Consider the following 25209-nt stretch of genomic DNA (forward strand, 5'->3'; position numbering starts at 1 on the left):
GGATGTAGCTTAGTGGTAGCGGGCTTTGCCTAGCGTGTGTGCAACCCTGGGTTCAATCCCAGTATTGAAGAAAGAAAAAAAAGAGAGAGAGGGAAGGAGACAGGCCTTTGAGTCAGGGGTGGAAGGTGGGGATAGTCTCTCAAGGAGCCCTGAATGGAGCTGTGGTTGCCCTGGGGCTTAGGGGGTAATGATGATACTGATGAGGGGACCTTGTTGACATGGAACCTCCATCATGCTGGGAGATAAAGTTCTAATCTATCCATGTTGAAGCACTGGGCCTCCAGGGTCAGTTGCAAGGATGGAGTTCCTTTCTTCATCTGGTTTTATTAAGGCAGGTGTGACAGCTTTATTCTTTGGGTTTATCCAAGGGTTCCAACTTAGGGCCTGTGAGTTAGGGCTTCCAAGTGAGTTCATGGAAGACTCCAGGGTATGGCCACAGGGCTGAATTCCTGAACATTTTTCTCGGCACAGAAGGTCTGATGCCTCTTTGTCAGGTGGGCATGTAGGCAGGAGGCAGGATTCACCTCCTTTCCCTCCTCTTCATGCATCTAGGGGTATTCCCATCACTGTATCCAGGCGTTGATGGGCTTTAGTGGCTGGGGTGAGGAGCTATAGATGCCAGGTTCACAGGAGGCTTGTGGCCTATGGTCTTCCCTGTTCAGTGAGTGAGTGGTCTTTGGATCTTCTAACCCCTTTTACTCCTCTGGCTGCCCCCACTTTAGCATTATATGTGGTTCTGGATAAAAGTGACATCCCAGCTAATGAGTGAGGTCAAGCTTTGTTTATAAAATATTCCTGTGAATAGAGGGCTTGGGGTTGACCAGGCTGTGAGGCAAAGTGAAGTGCCTGAGCTGGGCTAGAAGGAGTGTCATGGGAGGTCTGCTGGCCTCACTGCAGCTGCTTGTCACACAGGCTTAGGCTGTTGGCTCTCTGCCCCAGGTAACTTCTGCTCTTTCCTGGAGCTGACAAGAAACTCTGCTCAAAAGCCTTCCAGATATGTGTCTAGGGGCTGTCTCATCCATCATCTCCAGGGTGGGCATGGCAAATTCCCTTAGGGCTGGCCTGGCTCCAATACCCCTCCTTTGGCTGTGCCCACAGATGTGCCTGCACCCAGGAAGCAGGATGCCTAGGCTCTAACTTTCATGGAAGACTAGTTGTCACCTCTGCTCTCCAAACCTGTCAACAAGGAGGAGGCCCCAGTGACCTCAAAAGACAGGCCCAAAACCAGATAGTTGCCTACCCCATACCCTTCTTGCTTCACCTGGCCCATGCCTACTGCCTTGGTGCCTCTCTCTGCTGTCTCTGCTCCGGCCATTTACAACTTCTTTTGCTGTCATAGCACTGCTTTGCCCAGACTTAAGCCCATGACCATCCCTGTCCCCTTCCCCCTATCCTTCAGGACTCATCTCAAGTGACACTCCTTTAGGAGGCCTTCCTTGACCCCATCTGGTGCCTGCACACTTCTCCATTGAGTCATTTATTGCAGGGTGGGTCACTGCTCACAAGCCACCAAGCTCCTGGGGGCAGGCCCTGGGAGGCCTGGGTGGGGCCCTGATCTCTAGCCTTCTTCCAGCCCTGCCCCCATGGGGATCTCTGTGAGGCTTGAGCTTGCTTTGTGGAAGAACCAGGCTCTGGTGTGTTCAGGGAATTTTCTAAATAAAGGGGCTGGCAGCTGGGCCTGCAGCCACCACCACCACCACTACCACCCTGGTCTCCACAGGCCTGGGGAAGTGATTGTTCACCAGAAAAGGAAATTCTTGATGAGAAACCCAAGCAAAACTGGAAATTCACTGGATTCCAAATGGATCTGACCTTTCATGCTCCACCAGTAATATCTGGGGATAGAAAACAAACAGGCTGCTGAGGAAAGACAATACCCTCCCCTGATTCCTCCAGCTGGCTGCCACGGGGTGGTGCGGGCAATGAGGACTGCTTACCTCTCTCCAGCCGAGCCAGGGCTTGCTCCACCGGCACAGAGACTAAAACAGGCCTGCCACCCTCTGCCTCCTGGAATGCCCTGAACTGTCCTTTGAGCCCCAGCAAAGGCAAGTCAGCCAAAAATGAGCCATGCTAATTTTGCAAAAGCCGAATGAACCTCTGGGCCCAGTGCCAAGGCTCTGGACACAGCCCCTCCAGAGCACTCCTTCCCTGCTCATCTCAGAGGCATTGTTTTCCCTCTGATGGAGACTGGTGGTACCCCCTGCCCCCATGCCTGGTGAAGGAACCACAGGCCCCCCCCTCCAGCTTGCCTGCTGGCTCCTGCGTCAGCACGTTGCCAAGGAGAGTGTCAGCATCTCTGGGCTTCTGGTTGTGAGGGCTGCAGCAAGCACAGGGTAGCACCCTGGAGGCAAGGGCAGACGGATTCCCAACCACCCATGAACTGTGGCAAAAAAACACAAACAGGGAACCATACCTGCCCTTGGCCACAATTCCACCCTTTTCTCCAGGAAGATTTGATAGGTGCCAGGACTGATTGAGACCTTGTCCCCCTTGTAATCCTGGTAGGTACCTGGGCTCCAAAGCTAGGTGGGCCTCTAGTATCCCACTTTGTATCCCCCCAGATGGAACCAGAGGCCAAAACACAGGACAGTGTGAGGATTTTTCTCAGGCACAACATTCCCTGACTGATCCCATGAAGCAGCAGCACCTGTTACTTCTGTCACAGGCAGAGGCACCAAAGCTCAAGTGCAGAGTGGTGCTGGCTAGCTTCCACCCCTAATGCTTTCTCCCACATGAGGACAGCCCCTGAGAGACCCAAGGACCTGCTGTCACTCACTCAGCCAGGCCCAGCACAGGGACTCTGCCTTTCCTCCTTACTGCATTTATATAAGGTCAGTTGACAGAGATAGGTCACTCTGTGACCTCAGGAGGACTGTGGACAAGGGAAATACTGGCACCTTAGCAGCCCATATGGAGAGATGACCATTCCCGTGACCAGCAGGAAATGTGTCCTCACTCCCCTGTCAGAAGTACCTTATACATTAGACAGGACCCAGAGCATACTTGGTGAGAACCTCAGGGAAGTGGGGAGGCAGGTGCTTGCTGCCCAACCTCTGCCCCTGCAGATCAGCTGATGAACTTTGCTGGCTGCTTAATGGTGGATGAATCCTTTAGAAAGGGCAGATTAAAAGGCCTGGTTGTAAAGTGTCAAATGTTCTTATGTGGAAACCTACAGGGAGCTTGCTGCCCATTTCCTGGTGGAGCTGTCAGCATTCCCAGCCCTGTGGCAAGCCCATTGTGTGCCTGCTGTGTGCCTGCTGTGCATGACCCTGGGCTTGAGCATGAGCCTGATTCTAACAGCAACACAAAGAGCTTGAGGGGCAGGGGACAGTTGTACCAACACAGCCACTACTTTATTTCCACAAACCCTCATGCTTCCCAGGGACACCTGCTTTTTCCTTCCAGAGCCAGAAGGCACAATTCTGAGGGACAACCCATTTTGCTTTAATCTAGAACCAGTGGTAGCCACTTGGCAGACTTGGCCACCACAAACACCATGGGAGGCCTCCTGCCCCACCATTTATCCAAGAGACATCTAGCCAACATGCGTCAAGGAGAGGACAGCAGGATACAAGAATATTCATTGCCATTGGTGGGAGTCAAATGCTGCAAGTGGTGGATGCTACAGCATCCAGACTCCAGACAGGTGGCCTCTGCCTAGCTCTGAGTATTGGCTTCCTTGAGCAATGGTCCTGGGGCCCTAGGCCCCTGGGCAGCCCTTCCCTCCTACTGCAGATCAGCAGCCCTATGCATGCTGAGGATCTACTGGTACCCCCCCACACAGTCTGTGCTCTGGGCAGAGGCCCTGGTACTAATAGGTACTCAGCAGGCACTGTGGAGTGGGAAGGAGGTGGGCAGGCTTGGGGAAAGCTGTAGTCCCAGAGTACTGACCAGCAGCCAGGGGTGCTTGTCCCTAATGGGAGTGTATGCCCCTGGGGAGACTATCCTGCAAACGTAGTGTGTACTTGCCACCTTAGCAATGTGGTTGTCATGCAGATTGTAAAGGAAGGTTGTTTTAGTGCTTTAAAAATGGAATTTAAACAGCTGTGTCATGAAATAAGGTGCTGAGGGAGATGTAAGGTACCTGAAGTAAGACCAGCTCCACTTGATGATAATGGAGCTGGTTCATCCAGCCAAAGGAGAGGATTACAAATGGGAAACAGCCAGATGTGGGTGATTCCCCACTCCCTGGTATACACAGACCTGGAATGGAAAGGAACCTTACAGGTCCCTTAGTGCCTTTAACCAGTCAGCTTTGCAAATGAGGAACTGAGGCTCAGAGATTGCATTATATGACTCAGGGCTATCTGGCTCTCAGGGAGGACCCAGCAATGCTCTCTAGGGATTCCAGAGATCCCCTACCTACCTACCAGCCCCACATCCTATGGATGCAGGGGTGCTCCACAGAGGGCCTTGGGGGTGTAGATTGGGTTCCACCATGGGGATCCCTGTGTAACCAGCCTCCCTTCAGGGAGAATAGAGGGCAGTCACAACAGGGTTCATGACACATTGTGGGTGTCTGGGATGGCCCTTACCACCACCACCACCAGTCAGTGGTAGGACCACAGGGAGCCCTGACACAGCCTGTCCCCACTTTGCCTCCTGTTCCTGACCAGTCTGGGGCATAGCTCCAATGATAGTGTCTAATGCTAAAACTGTGCCAGAAAGGCATACCTCTTACCCACCAGGAGCCTGTTACTTTTCTTCCTCTGGGCACTGATCATCTAGCAGCCCGCTCTGATCTCATGTCGCACCAAGATTCTGTAAGGTCTAGATGAGATCACCACCCTGCCTTCATCCCAACAGAGTCAGACCCTGCTCCAGATGTCTGTGCCCTCTTTTCTCCTTCAGGTTGGTCTCTGGGGCAGAGGAGGTCCTTCTGGCTTCTCTGGCCCTGGACAGCTGCTTCACAGGGTGTCCTTGTAGGCTACTACAGGTTTTTGCTGGCCAGTTGGGAGGAAAAAATGATCCTCTGTCCTTAGACTGGGAACTCATCGAGCCTGGCAACTGCACATACAAGGTGCGACTGCTTCCAGAATGTCAAAAGGCTTATTCTCTCTCAGATGGAGGACACAGGATGGCCCCCAACTTGAGCAGATGGTCTCATAGTAACTGGTGACAGAGAGAAACCAAAACTCTGAGCTTGGAGATTGCTTTTATGTGCAGTAGGATTCTCTTAAACCTGCCCAAGGAGAGCAGAAGTAAGGACCAGAATAAGCATGGAGCCACTTTGGCAAATCACCTTTCTCAAGTGGGACAAATGTGAACAGAAATAATACATGTGGTTAGGGGTCCAAAGGAAGAAAGAAAGACAAAGACACTGTTCTGCTCTCAAAAAAGATGCAAATAGTAAATCTAATATTCACCATTAAGCCTGACCTAGAACAGGCTCTTCCTACCAGGGACTTACTGCCTGTGGTGTGCTGGTAAATGTTTAACAACTGGCTTTGGTCAGGGCAGCGTGGCATGGGGGGACTGATTTGTAGAACTCGCCAATTTCTGTGGTATAATTACTGCCACCTGGCTGATTCGACACTGTCAATATGATGTCAGCTAACAAACTTCCTAGAGATTGAAAAATTAGCTCTGGTAAGGTGGTATGAGTCAGCTCCAGCCCCACACTAAACTGGAAAGAGGGAGGCTCTGCCACTGCTAACCCTTAATCCCTGGTCTCAGTGCCTCCTTTGCAGAAGAGGCACTTGCTCTCTTTCCTCAAAAGTTTATCAGTGGGGCTGGGGATATAGCTTAGTTGGTAGAGTGCTTGCCTTGCAAGCACAAGGTCCTGGGTTCAATCCCCAGCACCGGAAGAAAAAAAAAAAAGTTTATCAGTGCTAGGCAAAAGACTGACCCCCAACCTGACTATAAGAAAGCCTCACTCATGTACCACAGCCCAAGCTGACTATTCTCCTGTCTTAGTAGGGTTAATAGTCTGAGAGATCCAAGGACCACCATGGACATCCCTATGTAAATCCATCATCAGAGTAAAAAATGGATTGATGAGGCTAGTGGCCCAGCTGCTACCCAGCTGTGTTCAGTGATAGCCTGCATCTACTGGTTGGCCTATAGTGACACAGCAGGAGATTACTGACTACCACAGAGGGGCAGCTGATACACTCAATGACAGAGCTAAGTTCATAAGGATAAGGAAAGAAGGATAAATGGAAAAGCCATGTCAGGAACCCAAAGTCCACCACAGGTGTAGCTGGGGTAGGGATCAGGGAGATGTATTAAAAATCAAGTACCCAAGCTCAGGCCCAGGCTTCACCCCACCTTTTGGCCAGTGTCTCACTGAATACCAGCCAAGGGTAAGGAACTACTGCACAAAGAAGCTAAGGAATGGTCCTGCCAGTGGAGCTCCCACTATGACAGGGAAAGAAGGATAACTTGTTATTGATAGCGTCCTCTGTAGCTGTGTCCCCACCTGAGAGCAGAGAAGAGGTCCTAGCTCAGTGATGTGAAATGCTAGTTGGAAAGCACCAAGGACCTTGTGCCAGGATGTTTCCTTCTCCAACATCCCCCACCTATCATGGACACAAAACGTAGGTTCCTGGGAAAGCAGATACCCACTACTCACTGATCACAAACTACAGACTCAGAGAAGCTGAGGACCCACCCTGGTGACAACCAGCTAGCTGCAATGCCCAGTTAGGGCAAGGATGAAAGCTGGGAGATGGAGCCAGGGACCTTGGGTGGTGGAATTGGTCGCAAGTGCTGGCAGCACCTCTAGGCGACCAGTGATCCAGCTGAGCATACATACCTGGAAAGGCAAGGGCAATGTCTGGGAAGTTCATGTACTAGCTGCTGAATACTCTGCACCTGCCTCAGTCTGGCCTCTCTGCCTCCCACCTCTTGGAATCTCTTAGAGTTATGCCACCTCCGGGGCCATCTAGTCCTTGGGAACTGAAGCCTTTCTGCCAGCCTGGCCCCCTCTGACTCCAGTCCAGGAGGTCCCACTGTCCCAGGGTCACAGTGGTTTGTGGAGTGCTGTTGGGGCCATGGAGAATGCAGTTCTGTGCACAGCACTTTCAGGGAAAGCTGGCCTCTCCGGGTACTCTGCATCAGCGGCAGGGAAGGTGCCAGGTGCCACATCCAATCCCTAACGCTGCCCTTGCCAGCAGTGCTGCCAGAATACACTGTGATGGAGTTGAAGTTGACCAGTGTCTCATGCCCAGTCTGCATTTTTTTGCTTAACAGACAATCACACTGGATGCTCATAAAGATGTCCCTCTCTGTTTGTACTAAGAATCTCAAGGCAGAATGGCTCCCCACCCTGCATCTGTTCAGCCTGCCCTGGCTAGTGGTAATTAATTTCCTGAGCGCATTAGCCCTGCTCATTATGCACACATCAGAACAGCTCTGAGTTTTAAGACACAGATTATTATTGTTTTAAGGGATTTGTATAATCGTAAGAACTGAAAAACAATTTTTCTATTTATCAAGAAGGGACTTGAGGGTGGAGGCTGAGAGCACTGGGGGCTTCACTGACCTGTTTTTACCTCTTGGGGGTTGTGCCACTCAGAGAGTTCTGTTACTGACCCTGAAAAATAGGAAGTGGGTGGGAATATGCAGGGTACCTATGCTTCACCCTATGGGGCAGAAAGGTATCTGTGCTGACAGGGCACAGGGCCTTCTGCACAGAGCCCCTGTGAGGCTTCCCAGGGCCCATGGGCTTTTACTATCTAGTTTATGGAGGGATTAGAATGGCAGTTTGCCAGGGAAGGGACACTGGGCCCTGAGAGAGATACCCAACATTGGCCAGGTCAGAGTGAAAAGTGTCCCTTCTCCCTAAGTGTGTCTCCAAATCAGGCAGGCTTGAGCCATATCTCACCCTAATCTCATCTTCATTGTACCCATGGTGAATGCCTCCTTGGCTACAACACTTTGTCTAATTTCATTAATAATAACAACCGAATGCCCTGGACCCCAGGCCCAATGGCCTGAGGTTTACCAATGAGCTCAGCCAAGGACTGTAACCCCACACACCTTTTCCTGGCCTATGGTAACCCAGGGAGAAGCTGAACAACATCCTGACCCAGGAGACACAGAGCCTTCAGGGCAATTTAGCCCAGCCAGAGAGTGATCACGGGCAAGTCCCTTCCTCACAGGACTCCCAAAAGCAGTGACAAGTGAAAGCTGGAAAACCTGTAACCTGCTTAACATTTCTGAAGAGCCACAGGCCCTGGCTTTTGTCTCCCAGGGCTCCAAGACACTGGAAATACTAACCAAGGAAACCTGTGGTTCTTTGGTGGCTTCCCATCCATGGCCAGCAGGAGAGAAGGTGTAGAAAAACAACTGCACTACAGGCACATATCCTGCTTCTCTTGGAGCCTCATCTGCCTGAGGATGAGACCACAGAAGATAAGGGCACAGCACCAGGCAGATCCAGCCTGGCTCTACCTTAGCACAGACAAGTTTGTCTAGCCTTTGCCTTCTCAACTGTGAAGTAGGATTGGCTACAGCTCAAGGTAAAAAAGGTACTTAAAGAAGAAATGGACAGAAAGCCTGTAATGATGCATTTTCTTCTTCTGTTCTGTGATCATGGCCCAGTTTAAACCTCAGCACAGAAAGACATGACTGTTATCTACCATTATTTGTGCCTGTGCTTGGTGTAACGTTGTGACAAAGGAGAGTTATCTGCTTTGGGGTTTAGACCCTGAGGGGGTCAGCAGAGCAGTGAGCCTCTCTCAACCCCAGTGGCCTCACCCTTTTCACAGGTACCCCTGCCAGGTTTGGAGTAGTTGAGAAGACTGTGGTAATTGTCAAAGACCTGATAGGAACATTGTGCCTGCCTGCTTATTGAGCCTTCTAGCCGTTTACTGTTCCTCCCACAGAGACAGCCACACACAGCATGAGGGTCAACAAGGTCTGTTCCCTGGTCTGTCCAGCAGGCCAGGGAACAGGTGGCCCAAGCTAAGCCTGAGTCTCCAGAAGGACAGCCACCTCTTACTGGGCAGCCAGGGGCCTAGCATCATAGAGGGCTAGAGACACCCCCCTGTATACCAATGGAATAAGGTTTGGGGCAATACTTCCTGGACTGATGCCTCTGAGCCCTGGGTGACATCCTGAACTGTCTCTTTCTCTCTCCCTCACTGCATCCCTTAGAAGGACAGGTTTATACAGCCATTGAGTGATGTAGGTGAAAAGAGAAATGGAAGAGTGGTGAGGAGTGTGGAGACCCACCCAGGAGGTAGTGATGCTTAAGCTGAGTGACTAAAGGGTAAAAGCATCCTCCTGGTGAAGAGTGCAGGCTCAGGTACCTGCTTAGAAACAGGGCAGAGGATGGTCATCCTTGGTGGAGCTAAGAACTCAGAAGGTGATGACCATGTGAATATGGGATGTGGCCATGACAGTAAGGGCACTAAGCAAGGGTGCTTTCTCATCTGTTTTTTAAATTGCTGCTTACAACCTGCTCCGTGGCTTTTACAACATTCCAGGAGGTACAGCCTACAGCATAAACAGCAACCTTGGGGATGTTCTTGGGTTTAAGACTTGATCACTGTCCAGAAGGTTCATCTTAAAGTCTTTAGAGTTAGCCCAGGCCTTCATTCCCACTGAGGCCCAGGGAAATAACAAGACAGACCAAGAGTCCTCAGCCTGGGAACACCACTGGCATGATGGTTCCTGCTGCTGTAAGGACTTGGAAGTGGCTATACCATGTACCAGCCTCCCTACATGACCTCCTGGCTACTTTGCACATCTGATGACCAAGTCTTTGGCCAAGGATGCAAAAGTTTTTTCTCCTAGAACAGCTGCTCAGGGAAGACAGGAAGCCTCATCCTTGGTACTCTCATCCTGCCACACACTTCAAACAACTCCAGAGGGACCATTTTGAAGCTTAAGGCCTACCTAGGTCATCCTTCCAGCCCATCAGCCCTCACAGCTGGGCAACTGCTGCATTCTGAGCAGATTAGCACACATGCATTGTGGGTATTGGAGATGGGAGCAAACATTCCCAGGCTCCAGGCACCTGTTGTGGCAGTGCTTAGGAGCCAGGGAGTAAATCACATCTGGATTTTGCAGCTGTTCAAACACATGTGTACATTCTTCTCAGGAGAGGCTCCAACACTTGAACTAGATTTTAGATAGTCTGAGCTTGCTCCAGCCCTACTGTTCCTACAGTTGGAGATGCTGGGTTAGGCCAGTAATGATCCAAGTACTTTTTTTTTTTTTCATAAAGGATGAGCATTATAGAAATCCATTCTGTAGGCCACAGGCACAGGTTCCCCACTGGGATCTCTCCTCCTTACCCCAGTTTCTCAGGTCCCTCACAGGAATGGCTTAGGCCTGCTGCAGATGTTTTCACAAGCCTTGGCACCTAGAGATGTGAGCTGGAGCTGCAGCCCCAGCAACCAGCAGGGCATAGTGTTCACCTTGCTGAATATTACTGGGCTATAGTACAGTCCCAGGAGGTCCTGTGAAGCTGAGCTAGGAGGGATATCATGAACTACAGTTTCCTTGCACAGGACTGCGTCTGTGTTGACAACCTCCAGTCTACAAGGCACCTGTGTCCTGCTATCTACTAATTTCCTGTCAGTGACTGACAGCAGGGGGACTTAGATCAAGCCAGCAAGATTTAACACAGAAACAAATAGGAGTCAGTTCTCATTTCAGCCGAAGCAAAGCAAACTGGGACTTTGAAAGAGGTGCCCCTCCCTGCCGGGTGGGAAAGCATGTGAGTTCCAGCATGACCTGCAGCCTGAGCTTCATCCAGTAGTGCTGCCAGTGTACTGGGTATGAAATGGAGCAGGACTCTGGCGCTCCAGGCCCTTTCAAAGCAGATGCTCCCAGAACCTTGTGGGAATTTGCTCTCCCAGCACTGGAAGTCTTCCTAAATCATTCCCTCCCTGCCTGTGACTCCCACTGCCCACATGTCGCACCCTGGACTTTGCTTCCCAGGGACTTTGACCAACACAGAAAGGATCTCATCAGACCAAGATCTTGCCAGTCATTGATTCTGAGATCTAATGAGGACAAAAAAGCAAAATAGAGGGATGGGTGGGGTGCTGGACCTGTACTAAGAGGCCACTGCTCCTGGCATAACACATTTGACAGGGCATAATGTCCAGCAGCTGCCCTGAAATTCCTAGAAAGCCCTGTCAGTGGTGAAGCCCCACTGGGACTTGAGCAAGTTTTGGGTTCCGGGCCATTTATGGCTCACCATGCAACCTAGGGTAGGTAGGGCCCTGGCCTGAGAGTAGTCCCAGGGTTGTCAGTGGGCCACCTGTGTCCACTGAGACTGTCCAGTGCAGGCTGGCCCAGCAACCCAGCTCCAAGCCCCTCACCCAGCTCCTGAGAACTTCATTCACAAGGTACATTGTGGGTTCAGAGGTCTGTGTGTGGTAATTTATGACAGAATAAATGGAAATGGAAGGCCCACATATATGAGCAGATGGCACCAAGCCTGGCCAAGAACATACACAGCCTCTAAGCCCTCTCTTCCACACATATGAGGGAACTTGGGTCCAAGAACAGGTTGCCCAGGTGGCAAAACCAAGGGCCTTCTGACTTGGAGGTCCCACCACTGCATCCCGAGGATCCTTGGCTGTCTGCTGAGCAGGGTTGGGAGGCTATTTCCCTTGCTGTCACTTAGAATCACCCCAACCCCACTGATGTTGTACAAGCAAATAAGAGGCAGACAAGCTGAACTGCTGCATGAGACAGGAAGCAGCTCTCCACCATTTCTGGCAGGTTCAGAACAAGGACTTTGCAGGCTATTAGGGCCTGGGTTATGGGTTTACTGGCAGCCTGTTATCTTGTTTAAACAGTCTTGCTGTTTGAAGTGGCAGGCCTGGCCCGTGCTGTTACTATGAGCATTGCACTTATCACTGGGCATAGTTGTTTGGGGCTGGGGTAAGGGGGTTGCAGTATACACAGGCAAGCAGTGGTTCTGACTTCTGGACTCATCGCTACCCAACTGCCATGGCAGAGAAGTCCCATCTGTCACTGCCTAAGGCTCACAGAGCTAAGTGCTCTAAAAAAAAAAAATGGGTGGTGGGGCTGGGGTTGTGGCTCAGTGGTAGAGGGCTTGCCTAGCACGTGTGAGGCACTGGGTTTGATTCTCAGCACCACATAGAAATAAATAAAATAAAGGTATTGTGTTCATCTACAACTAAAAAATATTTTTTTTAAAAAAATGGGTGGGTCTGTCCTCCCTCACTGTCTGGGCTGCTGCCTGCAGCTGGTGGATAGGGATGGGGAGAAGAGGAGGTGATAGAGGCATCAGATGAGGGAATAGAGAAGCAGTGGTCCTGAAGAAAAGTTGAGGGCCCCAAAAAAACAAAGCCTCAGGAGTGTCTGATTTTGTGAAGTATAGCCCCCAGTTGCTAATCCTCTGTACCACTCACTAACCTCTGCTTGAACCCCATGGGCCTTGTGGATCTGGAGCTATCTGCAGGTGGCATCAGCAGCTGGGGTGGGTGGAGCAGGAACCTGGCACCTAAGCCATACAGTGGTCCCAGCAAGGGAACCCACCTAGGAGAGCACAGCAGTGGAGTTGGGTTCTTGGGTCTCTGCACACAGAACACAAGGGGATTGGCCACAGGGTGCTGAATTACAAAAATAAAACCCAAAGCTTCACCCACTAAGATACAAGACTAGACAATTCCTAAACATTTAGAACGGGAAGAACACCTGCTTATTAAGCCTTTTCACTCTCTTCTGCCAAATTGACTACCTGGGGTAGCTGCACCTGTGCAAGAGGCCTGGGGCACCCACATCTCCTCTCACCCCTGGCCCCACACACAGCTGCCACTCTGAATGCCTAACACACACCATCTGGCCCTGCCTGCCATTTATCCCAAGTTGGTGAAAGCAGTCCCCAGACAAACATCCCTGTGCTCATTGACAAATGATAAGCAACAAGAACAGAGTCCACTTTATTTTTTGTTTTAGAACGAAACAAATATAAATTTTCTCTGAGGGAACCTACTTTTAGGTCTCAAAGCAGTTCCTGTAGGTAAAGTTCCAAGATATATAAACTCACAGACAGAACTTAAAATTCACAAGAAAAGAAAGGTATGTTAGGTGAGAACCACAAATAAACTGAGAACTGGAAAAAAAAAGTCCAATAGTATTAAAAGCAGCACAGTATTTTTTAAAAGGGTTGAAGTCATGATGAGAGGGTACTTCAGAAGTAGGAGTCATTGAACCAACCAGCTGTGTAAACCAGAGGAAGAGCAATCTCTGCAGAGGACAGCATGGCAAAGACCCCTAGGTAAAGAGGAATCCTTGTGGTTGAGGCATATGTGTTGGGGAGACTAGAAGTCTAGAGGCCTTACACAGGGGAGTGACCACAGCACATGCATGGAGGTAGGTCCCAGTGAGAAACAAAAGTGGTGACATAGACTTGCCAAGTGTCACAAGGTACCACCATGGGAAAGAACACAGGCAGAGGCCACAACTTGACACTAGGCCCTCTGCACACTGCACCCCATGGGTGGTGCCCATGGCCTGAGTGGCCTTCTCTAGCAAAGTGACTCCATCTTCAGTGTCCAGCCTTGGCATGGCCTTCTGTGACACCTATTCTGAGGCTTACACAGTATGGTAGCCACTATACTAGCCACCCCTTGTGTTTGTTTCATCTGCCTTGCTTGGCAGCTGGTTTGCATGTGTGTCCCTCCTCCAGGGGACTCAGTTCTCTGAAGCCAGGACTTTTCCTTGCTCCTCTCTGTCCCTCAAGGTAGGAGAAAAATTTGCACACAGCAAGAACTTAAGAACTATCTAGGAGTGACCACCTGGGGTTCAGAGAAAAGTTCAGTTGAAGCTTCTAGAAAGCTGAGCTTACATCTCAGCCTCAGGTCCATGTATCCTCTTAGAAAGAACAGGGTCTTTGTGTGGCCTGGTCAATTCTGATGGGTGGATGGAAAGGAGATGCTGGGCTCCCCACTCCTTGTTACTATTTACTAGCAATGTCTTTATTGTGACTCATTTCAGTTACCCAAAGTAACTGCTGTTTCACAGCTACTAGCACCTGAGACTGGGGTAAAGTTGAGTTCAAGGAGAACTATGACCCACACTGGGCCCGGCAGCAAAAGAGCTCCTATAGGAGCCAGCCCTTCTGGTGGGCAGAGGCTCAGAATGGACTGCCCTCCACAACCCCTCATTCTGGCCCCCTAACCTCTAGTGCTGCATCCTGCCTTGCTAAGGGACCAGATGCTATCCTTCCAGGCTGGTTCACACATAGTACTCAGCCTAAAGTTGAAGCAAGCCAGAAAGAAGAGATCAGGTGGAAAGGATGGGCACTGAGCTGAGTGCAAATCTGACCAAGGGGACCTGAGAGTAGGGATACCCAGGGCCTATTCTTGGGAAGACTGTGGCTGAGGGTGGGAAGCAAGAATAAGGCAGGATGTGGAACCAGGAGCCATGGAGTAGCTGGGATTGATGGCAGAAAGGCAGAAGAGCCACCCTTCGTATAGGCAGGGCCATGCCTTTCTGCCTCAGCATCCTGAATACCAACAGGGGCTACAGGGGCAGAAGCGTGCAGAGGCCTCAAGGGTCAGGCTTGATTAGTGGGTGAGGGTGCCCCAACCTGGTCAGCTAAGGGGAAGTTACCATCTTGAGCAAGAATGCCCTGAGCATAGGCAGGACTCAGAGGTGGCACACAGCAGCCCTCCCTTACTCCCATGCTCACCCCTGTTTCTCCCAGCCTGGCTGTTAACCTAGTCCTTTCTGTACTGTCCCTGCAGAGTAGCTTTGGGGGCTCACCAAGTCATTAGCCTTATTAATCCAATTCTCCAGACCATCAAGGCAGCATTTTAGGTTTGCTGGGGGAAGAAGAGGGGAATGCTCTGTCCCCAGATACCTCTCAACTCCCTAAGACCAGTAGCAGTGGGGAGATGACCAGACCTGAGGGGTGATTTGGACTATCTGGGGCTATCCTTGGGGCAGGGGTGGTGGGCCAGGCAGAAAGGCCTGTAAAATGGGAAAGTTGCAAGGAGCCCCTTTGTGGCTTCCTCTCCCTGGTAAGCCTGGGGAGTTCCTTAAAACCACTTCTTTAAGGCAACAAAGGTGGAGGGCATCATGACAGTCACCCCACCTCCTCCCACACACAAACACACAGGTAGAAGCCAGCGCTAAAATTACCTCAGGATGCCAAGGGTGAGACATGCCCTGGGGTTCTCCATCCAGTGCACTTTCAGTTCCTTCACAGATGCCACAGCATCCTGTGCCTCCTTCTTACCAGGAGGCCCACCCCACCCATAGGTCCTCCATCTAGGTGCAGGTCACCAGAAGAAGAGTCCCTTTTCTCTGCCCATGACCCTCTCCCTTAGGACAGAGTGAACCAGGGCCTTAAAGGAACTGAGAGAGGACCAGATCCCTCCAACTTCCAGAGCCCCTCTCTTACTACCCCAAGTGGATGAGTGGCAGATGTTGGACTGGGACCCTGCCCCAGATCAAAGACCAGCAGCTTCCTCCTGCCTTTGGTCTGTGTTACTGTGTGAGGGTGGAGGCGTCTTCCCCAGTTGTCATGGAAACAGCATTGCGTCTGCTAAGAGTTGGTGTTAAACTGAGCAGAGGGAGGGGCAGCTGGGCCTGGGTGACAGCTACTGTTACTGCCTCCCAGCATCTTAGTGCTAGGAAGGATCCGAGGGCAATCAGAGCACTAAGGTAGCTGAATCCTCCTCACCTGCCATTTCCCAGTGATCAGCAGAACCATGGTACATCTGTCTTATCCATATAAGTTGACTGTGATTCATTCTAGGTGTTGGGTGAGCCAAACACAAACCCTGCTCCCAGAAGTCACTTCCACTGAGGAGACAGGATTCCAGCAGGGAACAGCCAGTAGCTGGGACTGCCTGGGGAGGCCCATGAGCCCAGCTCTGAGAGTGTGAACAAAGATGACTCACACCTCCTCCACTTGCTCCTGCTCTGGGCTTCTGCCAGGAAAAGAATCCCTGCACTGCCTGCTTGAGTTCTGTCTGGCTTCCCTTCTCTGTCTTCCTTCCCCGTCACCCTTATGTGTCTTAAGCTCCTTGAGGACAGGAGGTGGACAGTGGACTTCCCACAGGCTTTAAAGCAGAAGAGAGCAGTGGGGTCAGAGATACTACCAGCAGCACAGCCAGGTGGCCACCAGACAGGGGCTGCAGCCACAAATCTCCAGGCACAAACAAGCAAAAGATTCATGCACAATGGACTTAGTCCAATCTAGCAGCAAAGGGAGACCCCAAAAACTGTCAGGGGCTTGAAGAAGGACCCACCTGCAAAGCCTTACATTTATGTGGGGTGTGAAGGAACCTGGAGACAGGAAGGTAACAGGGAATGTCTCATCCTGGGCCCAGACCAGGGCTGGCTTCACAGGAATACCAAACTGATCCAGGTTCTCCCAAGTCACTACAGTAGACAGACGTGGCTGTTATGAACAAGTAACTTATTTTACTAAGGCAGGAGCTGAGGCCTGGAGGAGGAAGTGACATGCCCAGAATTCCCTGCAGTTTGGTGATAGAAAGTTGTAGGTTATCTGGGTCCCAGGACCCTTCCAGCAGGGCTGTGGGAGAGCAACCATACTTCAAAAGAGGATCATGGCTGGGGATATAGCTTAGTTGGTAAAGTGCTTGCCTTGCAAGCATAAGGCCCTGGGTTCAATCCCAGCACTGCAAAAAAAAAAAAAAAAGAATCAGTCTCCCTGACACCCTGCCAACACCAGACTGTAGGGCTCAGTATCTAGCAAGCCATTTGCCCTTTGACCCATCTTGTAGTGGCAACCCAAGACCCTGGAAAATCCAAGGACCCAGTAACTTGAAACACCTTCCACGGAGTATGTGGTCACATTCTACAGCCAACAATACGATGGTCCCAGGGACACCAGGACAGAAGGAGAGAGAAATGGATCCTCAGAGGGACACTTGGCCTAGCATCCTGTTGGAGCTGGGTGGGGCAATGTGTTACACAAAGGTCCCTCCTCTGTGAGTACAGGGGCACCACACACCTGAGTGTGGTGGTCAGAGTGGTTAGGGTGGGGAGCTTTGCAGGGAGATCTAGAAAGGTCCATCAGAGCCGAAGCACAGGGAGGATCTGTTTGGGGATAGGGACTCAATTGCAGGGACAGGGAAGCATGGGGTGGGGACACTGGGTAAGACCTCCAGAGTTCCAGCTGGACAGAGCTGTTCGATGAAGCACCAGCTGAATCCAGGAGCAGGGAGAAAATAACACCCTATAGAACTAAGTTCCAGTGGCCAGTTATCTGAGCTGATGTGACCTACAAAGGGCCACTCTGAGCACAGTAACCCTTTCTGTAAGTCCACTTGAGACCCTACAGGTGTCACTCCTGGGCAAGCACCCTGGCCCTAAGGCCAACCCTAACCAAAAAGGTACATGGTAGACAGCTGCTCAGCCTCAGTGCTCTCTAAGAGAACTGGATGTTCCAAGCTTAACTAAATGACTTCTTTGTGACAGCATGGGATTCCACAGATAACTACTCTTGTGCCCAGAGGAGACCCTGCTGATCCCAAGATCCAACCCTGTACTCTCAACACTTGTCAGCACCACCTCCCTATGTCCCAATCCCACCCATTATGTGAGCTACCCAGCCTTCTGCATTCTGGACCTGGGATGGCCTCTTCCCTACAGAGCATAGGGCCGGAGGCACCCCCACCTGCCTCCTACAGCCAGCCAGTAGAACCAGCTGAGCATCCCTTAATCACCATACACTTCTCTGCTACTTTACAATGAGAAGAAACACATGTACACACCTCTCCCAGACCAAAGATTTGCCCCGACTCTGGAGACAAAGAACAAGCTGTTTCCTGAGTGATTGACACCATCCTTAGAATAGTTCCCTCTGGTGTCCACACCATTCCACAGCTGCAGACACATCTAACATGGGTGCTGGGCATAGGGGCATGGACATCACAGATTCTTCCACCCCTTTGTGCCTACCAGGACCACAGGGCATAGGTTGGAGGGTGGGGTCTTCTCATCTCCCCTCTAGAGAAGTGCCCTAGACTTCACATCAGCAGGGTTGAGGATGGTCCAGGGAAGTGGCAGAGGCTCTTCCTGCCACCAGGCTCAAAACCCTGTGTTTACTTTCCTCTGTCAGAGTACAGAAAATGGGAGGGCCAGTCAATTCCACACTGAGGCTGCTAACCAGGGATGTGTTGGTTGCTATACCAGGAGCACCCCTGTGCCCCTCACGCCTCTCCTGCCCAAGCTAGCAAGCAGCCTCAAAACCTTTACCACAAAGGGAGGGCCAGAGGCTTGGCTGTCATTTCTTAAGGGTGCCAACATGAAGTCTAGCCCCATATGAAACTTCCCCTTGTCCCTTCCAGTCAGTGCTCTGCCCTTGGAGCCTGGCACTCGGTTGCTCAGACTAGGCCAGTGGCTCAGCTACTGCAAGAGCAACCATGGGGTCAAATGACTGGTGAATGAAGTTCATTCATGTTCTCTACCCAGCCCCACAGCCCCATTTCCAGGGTGAAAAGCTGAATTCACTGTTCCATGAACAAATGTTCTAGGCTTTTCTATAGTGGGCCAACTTGGGCATCCCAGATTGTACCAGAACTGAGAACTTGTCCTACAGATAAGGGAAGGAACCCAGCACAATAGTGCCCCCCATAAACTGCACCAAATTCCCAGCATACCCATACTGCCTCTGGGCCTTTGCCCTCCTCCACCTTCACCCTAACACATTTCCCCTTCCTCCTGCTGCTGTGAGCATTGGGTCACTCATCTCAGACTCAAATCATATCTGCACTGTAGATGGCAATGCCACCTGCTCAGGAAAACAAAGCAGGAGGTGGGGGTTTCCATGATGAAAGGGGGTTCAAGAGCTGCCAATGGGGCTGGGGTTTCCAGCTTACTCATTCCTAGGATTCATGCCAGTACCAGAAAGAGCTGCAACCTTCACATCGCCTACATTTTAGGTAAGGTCTGAGGCTTGAGACCCCTGATTGGGGCCAGTGTACTTGTTTTGTGCCACAGCAGTCCTGCTCTGAATCCTGGGAACTAGGTTAAGAATGAGTGGACAGGGAGACAAGACAGGTTAGTACAGAGCCTTCCCTAGCCACCAGTGCATTCCCCAGCACAAAGGACAGAACCTTTACCTGGCCACAGTATGTGATGAGAGTCATCCAATGGCTCATGTTCAGCATGAGTAGGGATAGGGAGGTGAGGGTCCCAATGTTGGCGTGTTTGTACAAGAGACATGAGATTGGGAAGGGGTTGAACTGGACTAGTGTTCCAGAGAACTATCACATGTTGGTAGCCAGCATGGAAACCAAGAGAGGCTGGAGTATGCTGGGCCTCTAGGAGGGGCTGTTGGGTGGTCCAGAAGTGAGCAATATCCCAATGAAGACAAGGTTCACACACATTGAGTCTTCTCAGGATAGAAGGGGTTGGTGGCACCCAGAGCACCTTGGTGGCCTCCAAGGTGGAGGTGCATGAAGTGAGTGTGGACCTTGGAGGACCTTTCTACAGGGGCATCCCTAATCAACACTGGCTACCTACCTAACCCACAAGATCTCCCAAAAGGAGGGGCTCCACCCAAAGTCAAGGAGTCTAAGGCTGATTTTTCAGCTATTTTGACTTGGGTTCTTTTTAGTTCTAAGAGGAAACTAAAACATCATTTTCTAAACCTCAGTCAAAGCATAAAATATAATTGCTCATTTTGGAAATTTTCTGGTTTTTATTTCAGAGTTATTCATCCCTTCTTTCATGGGGAGGGAAGGCAGTAGTCATTGTTACCAACTGACACTGGAGCCCTGTGTGATGACCTGAGGCAATGTGACTGCCTCTAGCTCTACATCCAGCCAGGCACACCTGACAGGTACCACATGTGTGTACCAGATGGGAACCCAAACTCCTACCCCCAGTGGGTAAAGGGCTTATTGTCCCACAGCAAACAATGAAAACACTAGGGCAGTCACTAGCTCTATCAGGTACTTACCAGTATATTAATTTCTAAGTATATGTGCACATGTGTGTTTGTTTGATTAAAAGCCATACCCCTTTGTGAGCTATTGTCATCACAGGTGAGGGGTATGAGACACTGAGAAGTTAGCATCTTGACCAGAGTGAGGTGGGAGACGGGGAGTATCTGTGTGGCAGAGCTGGCCTGTATGAGGCACTGAGGGGCAAATGAGTTGAGGAAATAAGAAATAATGTGGAAGCAGGGGGACAGGAGATAAAGAATACATGGGTCATGAAGAGCTAGTGTGAGGGTTCAGATTTTGACTTCAGGAGTTTAGTCAGGAGACAGGCTATAGGAAGATGGTGCATGCCTGAGGACATTAGAAATGAGGGGAGGGAGAGGGCTTCAGAGCCAACCTAGTGACTCTTCTGCTCCTCAAGGGTAGTTACTGAGTTACCACATACATCACTTGGGTGACCTGTGAGGAAAGAACAGGAAGGCTGTTGCCTTCTGGGCTTCTCTATAGGCACAGCACAGGTGGGCTTCAGTATACAGCACTGTTGTGTGCCAGGAGGGGTACACTGAACTGAGGGTTGGAACATGGGTTCCATGAGGCCCTGGTGAGCCTCCTGCCTCCCCAAATATCCCTCCTATGAGCCAGCATTTAGCCTGACCTATTAATGGGGGTAACAGTGGTAACTGGAAGAACTCAACCAGTACTTGGGACTGTTCAGCCCCACAAACTAGGGGAACCTACTTCAAGGAGACTGGCCTAAAATGCAGTATGAGGTACTGACTCAGTGTCATGAGGTCCAGGTGGCCTGTGGTACATTCTGCCTTGGGTGGCCATCAGATCTCTGACCTAAGGGGTCACAGGAGCCTCCCAAGGAGCCAGGTTGACCTGAGCCTGTGACCAGCACAGAGGTGTATCACTGGCTAAGTCCCTAGCTGAAAAATTGAGGCCTGTCCCCTCTATTTTCACCACATCTTCCTCTGCCCATGGGCCCTCCCATGAGAACTCACTGGTGAGAAGACATTCCAGTGCCAAAGTGAGGGGCAAGTGGTGTGGCAGGGAAGAGTGCCATCAGCTACAGGTTCTTTAGTATTGTGCCTTTGTGCCTCCTTACAATAGCCTGGCATTTTTTTGTTTAGTTGGGGTGGAGTTACTGGGGATTGAACCAAAGGGTGCTACATCCCCAGCCCTTTTTATTTTTTGAGACAGCATCTTGGCTAAGTTTGCTGAAACTCAGAAAGTTGCTCCAATTCACAAACCTCCTGCCTCTGCCTCCTAAGTATCTGGCATTATAAGTATGCATCACTACACTTGGCTAGTCCTGGCATCTTACAGATGAGGAAACAGAACTAAAAAGGAGAAGTTGTCTGAGGCAAAGCAAGCCCTGTGCTAAGAGTGAACCCTAGCTGGGCGCAGTGGTACATGTCTGTAATCCCAGCATGTCTGGAGGCCAAAGCAGAAGGATTGCGAGTTCAAAGCCAGCCTCAGCAACAGCAAGGTACTAAGTAATTCAGTGAGACCTGTCTCTATTTTTATTTATTTATTTATTTATTTATTTATTTTGCGGTGCTGGGGATTGAACCCAGGGCCTATGTGCTTGCAAGGCAAGCACTCTACCAACTGAGCTATCTCCCCAGCCCGAGACCCTGTCTCTAAATAAGATACAAAACAGGGCTGGGGAAGTGGCTCAGTGTTCGAGTGCCCCTGAGTTCAATCCCCAGTACCCCCTGCAAAAAAAAAAAAAGTGAACCCTAGACCGTGTGCATATAACCAGGGACATCTGCCCTTTTGTGTCACCAGAAGAGCCTCTAAGGAATTGAGACTGAGGGGTCTCAGCCCCTGACTAACCAGACACAAGCTCTGCTATGCTCCTTAAGAATTCTGTTCCAGGAGCTGGTCCTGGTTTGGCTATTATAGGTGTGACACCTGGCAGTGATGCTTGGGATGAAGGCCCCAGACTTAAAGGTCAGTAAGCTGAAAGCCCCTTAGGAATGTACTATCAGTTCCCTTCATATTGTGGTGTGGGAGCCAGGGCCCAAACAAGTACCACCCTAAGGTAAAACAGGTTCAGTGGCAGTGGGTATATTTGGTTCTGTCTGAGCAGGGGCTTTCTTCTTCGAAATGGCTAAGAAATGACTGCACCACCCTGGGGACTATATCCAACCACTGACACACCTTTTTACAAATCACTGATTTCCCACCAGCCAGCAGTGAGATTCCCACTGCTGCACAGACTTCTGATGGGAATCGTCTGCTCCATGTTATTTATATAAATAAATGTACAGACAAACCCCGGCCTCATAGAAGGTGCCATATTGCTGGCGAGCAAGCCCTGGAGAGTTGAGTGGGCATCAGTGCCCTGGACTGGCATCACAACAACTAATGGCTGCTGCGCTTCCTCCCCCCACTGCTGCTCCATTGGCAGCTGGAGAGGTAAAGGCAAGGAGGGCTTCTTACTGGAAGAGAACATTGTTGGTTGGTGAAAAAACAGGGTTCTCCATGAGCCCTGGCAAGTCAGCCCCTCTCTAGGCCTTGGCCAGTGTGTGGAATGGGAAAACTTCTCCCTGACTGGGGTCATGGCTTTCAGGGACAGCTCCTCTTGATTCTTAGGTTTGAGGAGAGCATGTTTGTATCTGGCTGATTGGGGAAGTTACTACAGGACAGGGAAGGGATGGATGCCATAAAAGTGACTATAGTTGGATGACTGCAAAGCTGCCTCTGGTTGTTTATACCCACCAAGGGGCAGGAACCCCTAAAGGCCAGACTGAGGTACTGGGACCTTATGGTGGTTCAGGGGAACAGTCAGATGTGTGCTGTAAGGAGATGGAAAGAATACCCTGCAGGGCGAGCAGAACCTGGACAGGTAGGAGGTACTATAGGGAAGAGGCCTGGGAGACAAGGCATGTGGGGTTTCATCCTTTCCATCCTCATACTCATGCAAGTTTCATATGGTTTTCAGAGTCACAGCCCAAAATAACATGGTATTTTCAGTGGCTGTGATTTGAAGTATTAGGACACCACTCTGCCTGTCTGTCTGCATGTGAGACTGTAAGAACATAGGAACAACTGTGACATGGCTCTGAGATTGAGAGGCACCCATGGGCAGGCACCATTGTCAGAGGAGTAAACAGCTCCATCACTGCTTCTACTGTTGGTCTTTTTGTGCCCCATATGGCACCCCTCTCTGAGTGTAGGATTCTTTATTCAGCTTCCATTAAGCAGGGACCTGCCTGTGGGTCCTTAGCCTCCCCACTGTCCCTCCTGCCTCTGAAAGCATCAGGCCTCTGGTCTAAGGACACATCCCAGCAGGACAGTCTCACTCTCTCACTTACCAGGCCCTCAGACACTTTGAGAGGGTACCTGCCATTTCTATGCTGCCCGTGCTAGGCCTTCTGAGCAGCCTTCCCAATTTGTAGAGATCCTAGGGTAGGTGTTCACATCCACCTCCCCATGGTACACTGCTCATACTCAGGACTCAACCAGCATCAGTGAGGGTTGAATGAAGGCAGCTAGCTTAGGATCTACCCCCACTCTAAAGTTCCATGTCTCTCTGAGCCCACAAGTTACACACAAGGGTCAGAATCTCCATAAGATCTCCTGAATCCCACTGGGCAGAACTCAGGGAATGGGATGAGAGGGCCAGGCATCTATAAAAATAGAGGTTTTGTATTCTTTGAGGACCATTGCTTCCCTCAGGAGTCTGTCATGAGGGCCATTGTGGTTTCCCACGGTTTGTCCTAAGGAATAGAGAAGAAACAGGGAAACCTGAGTCCCCAAAATACCAGCAAAGCAAGAGGAACCTGGGGTGTGAGAATGGACCTCAGAAGAGAGGGTCCTGAGTTTCTGGGAAGCCTATTGCCTTTACAAGGCTATCACAGAAATCAAAACTCTGGTGAGCACGTGTGAAAGATGCCACATAATGGAGAAAGGGCCCTACTTCCTCTGCTCTCTACTGGCCTGTGAGATAAGTGTCTGAGTTTCTTTGATCTTCATCAGGAACTGGATGCTCAGAATCATTCAGGATTCCCAAAGAGAAACATCATCACGGAAAGGGTTCAGATCACTTGGGTGAAGGGGCTTATGGTGCTTATGTTTTACACAACAAAAAGTGCGGCTAAGATAGCCTGGGGGATGGGATTGCCCATCTGATCTGTTAACCCCTCCCATTGCCACTCCAGCTTGCTCCATGTGGGACTCAGCACCTGAGCTCTTCCCATTCACATTTGCCCCACAGAGAACCAACCTGCCGAGCCCTCCCCGAGTGATGGCCAGCATTCATGCACTGTTGTAGCATGCTGAGGTATGCTCCTGCCCCTCTTTTTGGCTACATTCTTCTTTCTGCCCAAGAACTGCTGGGCTGAGCTGGATGCAGAATCTACCCCAGCTGTCACCCCAGGTGATCCAGCAGTATTCAGGGAGCCCGAGCCAGGCCCTTACCCCCACTCTATACTTGCCCATCCACTCTTGAATGCCATGTCCATACCCTGCTAATGGCCAGACTATCCCCTTCACAAGCTGGGGGGAAGCCCCCTGGCCCACCTCTAAATGGAGCCTGATATTCCTGCCTAGACCCTCTGTTCCCTTAGCACCAGGGCTCACAATTCTGGGACCCCATCACCTGGCATGTGGAACTGTCGGCCCATGGATTCAGAACATGTTTAGCAAGCTTCTGTTCAATGAACCAATGCATATGTGCTAATGACCTTATCTGATGCAGTATTTGGGGTCAGAAACATGGCCTCCAATTATAACATTCCTTTGAGAAGTGACAGCTCTGTTTTCACATCGTCTTTACAGTGTAGCTTCCAGGAGTCTATTAGAGCTAATTACTCTCCCAGTAGAATGTGACATTCCTAAACCAACACTGATCTCACCTTTGGGAACATCATATCAGTTCAACTGTGGAGGTGCTTGCTCCCCAGAGCACTGCTGGAATTGGGACCCTGCCCCTTTATTCTCTCTGCAGTAAGGTCAATTCCACCCGCACCTAGACCTGAGGCTGCTCATTTTTTCAGTGTGTTATTGATATCATTCTAAAGAAGCAACAAGATTGGATTTGGAAAACATGGTCTCCCGGATGGACATAGAAAGCAGGGTGTCTGTGAGGCTTCCTCCTGGCTATCCCTGGGGTGACCTCCCTTGGATCTTGACCTTCAAGAGCAACACACCTGGAGATCCTGACCAAGGGACATGGAACACATTTCCTGCCTCTAGCCTTCAGTTTCTTCCTCTGTACAATGGGATTAAGAAAGTGTAAGGGATGAACAGTTGTCATTTTATGTCCAGCTATAGTTGTTACTTATTGTTACTGCAGTCATTGATGATTATATTGATGATATTGATATTGATATTG

The 25209-nt window shown here is 50.5% G+C and overlaps 2 protein-coding genes across 4 annotated transcripts in view; one reads left to right on the forward strand and one right to left on the reverse strand.

Moving 5' to 3' along the window:
* Rsph14 (radial spoke head 14 homolog) overlaps positions 1 to 25209 on the reverse strand; it is an 82131-nt gene that overhangs the window by 35324 nt on the left and 21598 nt on the right. The gene's annotated exons all lie outside the window — the stretch shown is intronic.
* Gnaz (G protein subunit alpha z) overlaps positions 1 to 25209 on the forward strand; it is a 53627-nt gene that overhangs the window by 26239 nt on the left and 2179 nt on the right. The gene's annotated exons all lie outside the window — the stretch shown is intronic.

The sequence above is a fragment of the Sciurus carolinensis genome, chromosome 8, assembly GCF_902686445.1.
Source record: "Sciurus carolinensis chromosome 8, mSciCar1.2, whole genome shotgun sequence".
NCBI classification, from domain to species: domain Eukaryota; kingdom Metazoa; phylum Chordata; class Mammalia; order Rodentia; family Sciuridae; genus Sciurus; species Sciurus carolinensis.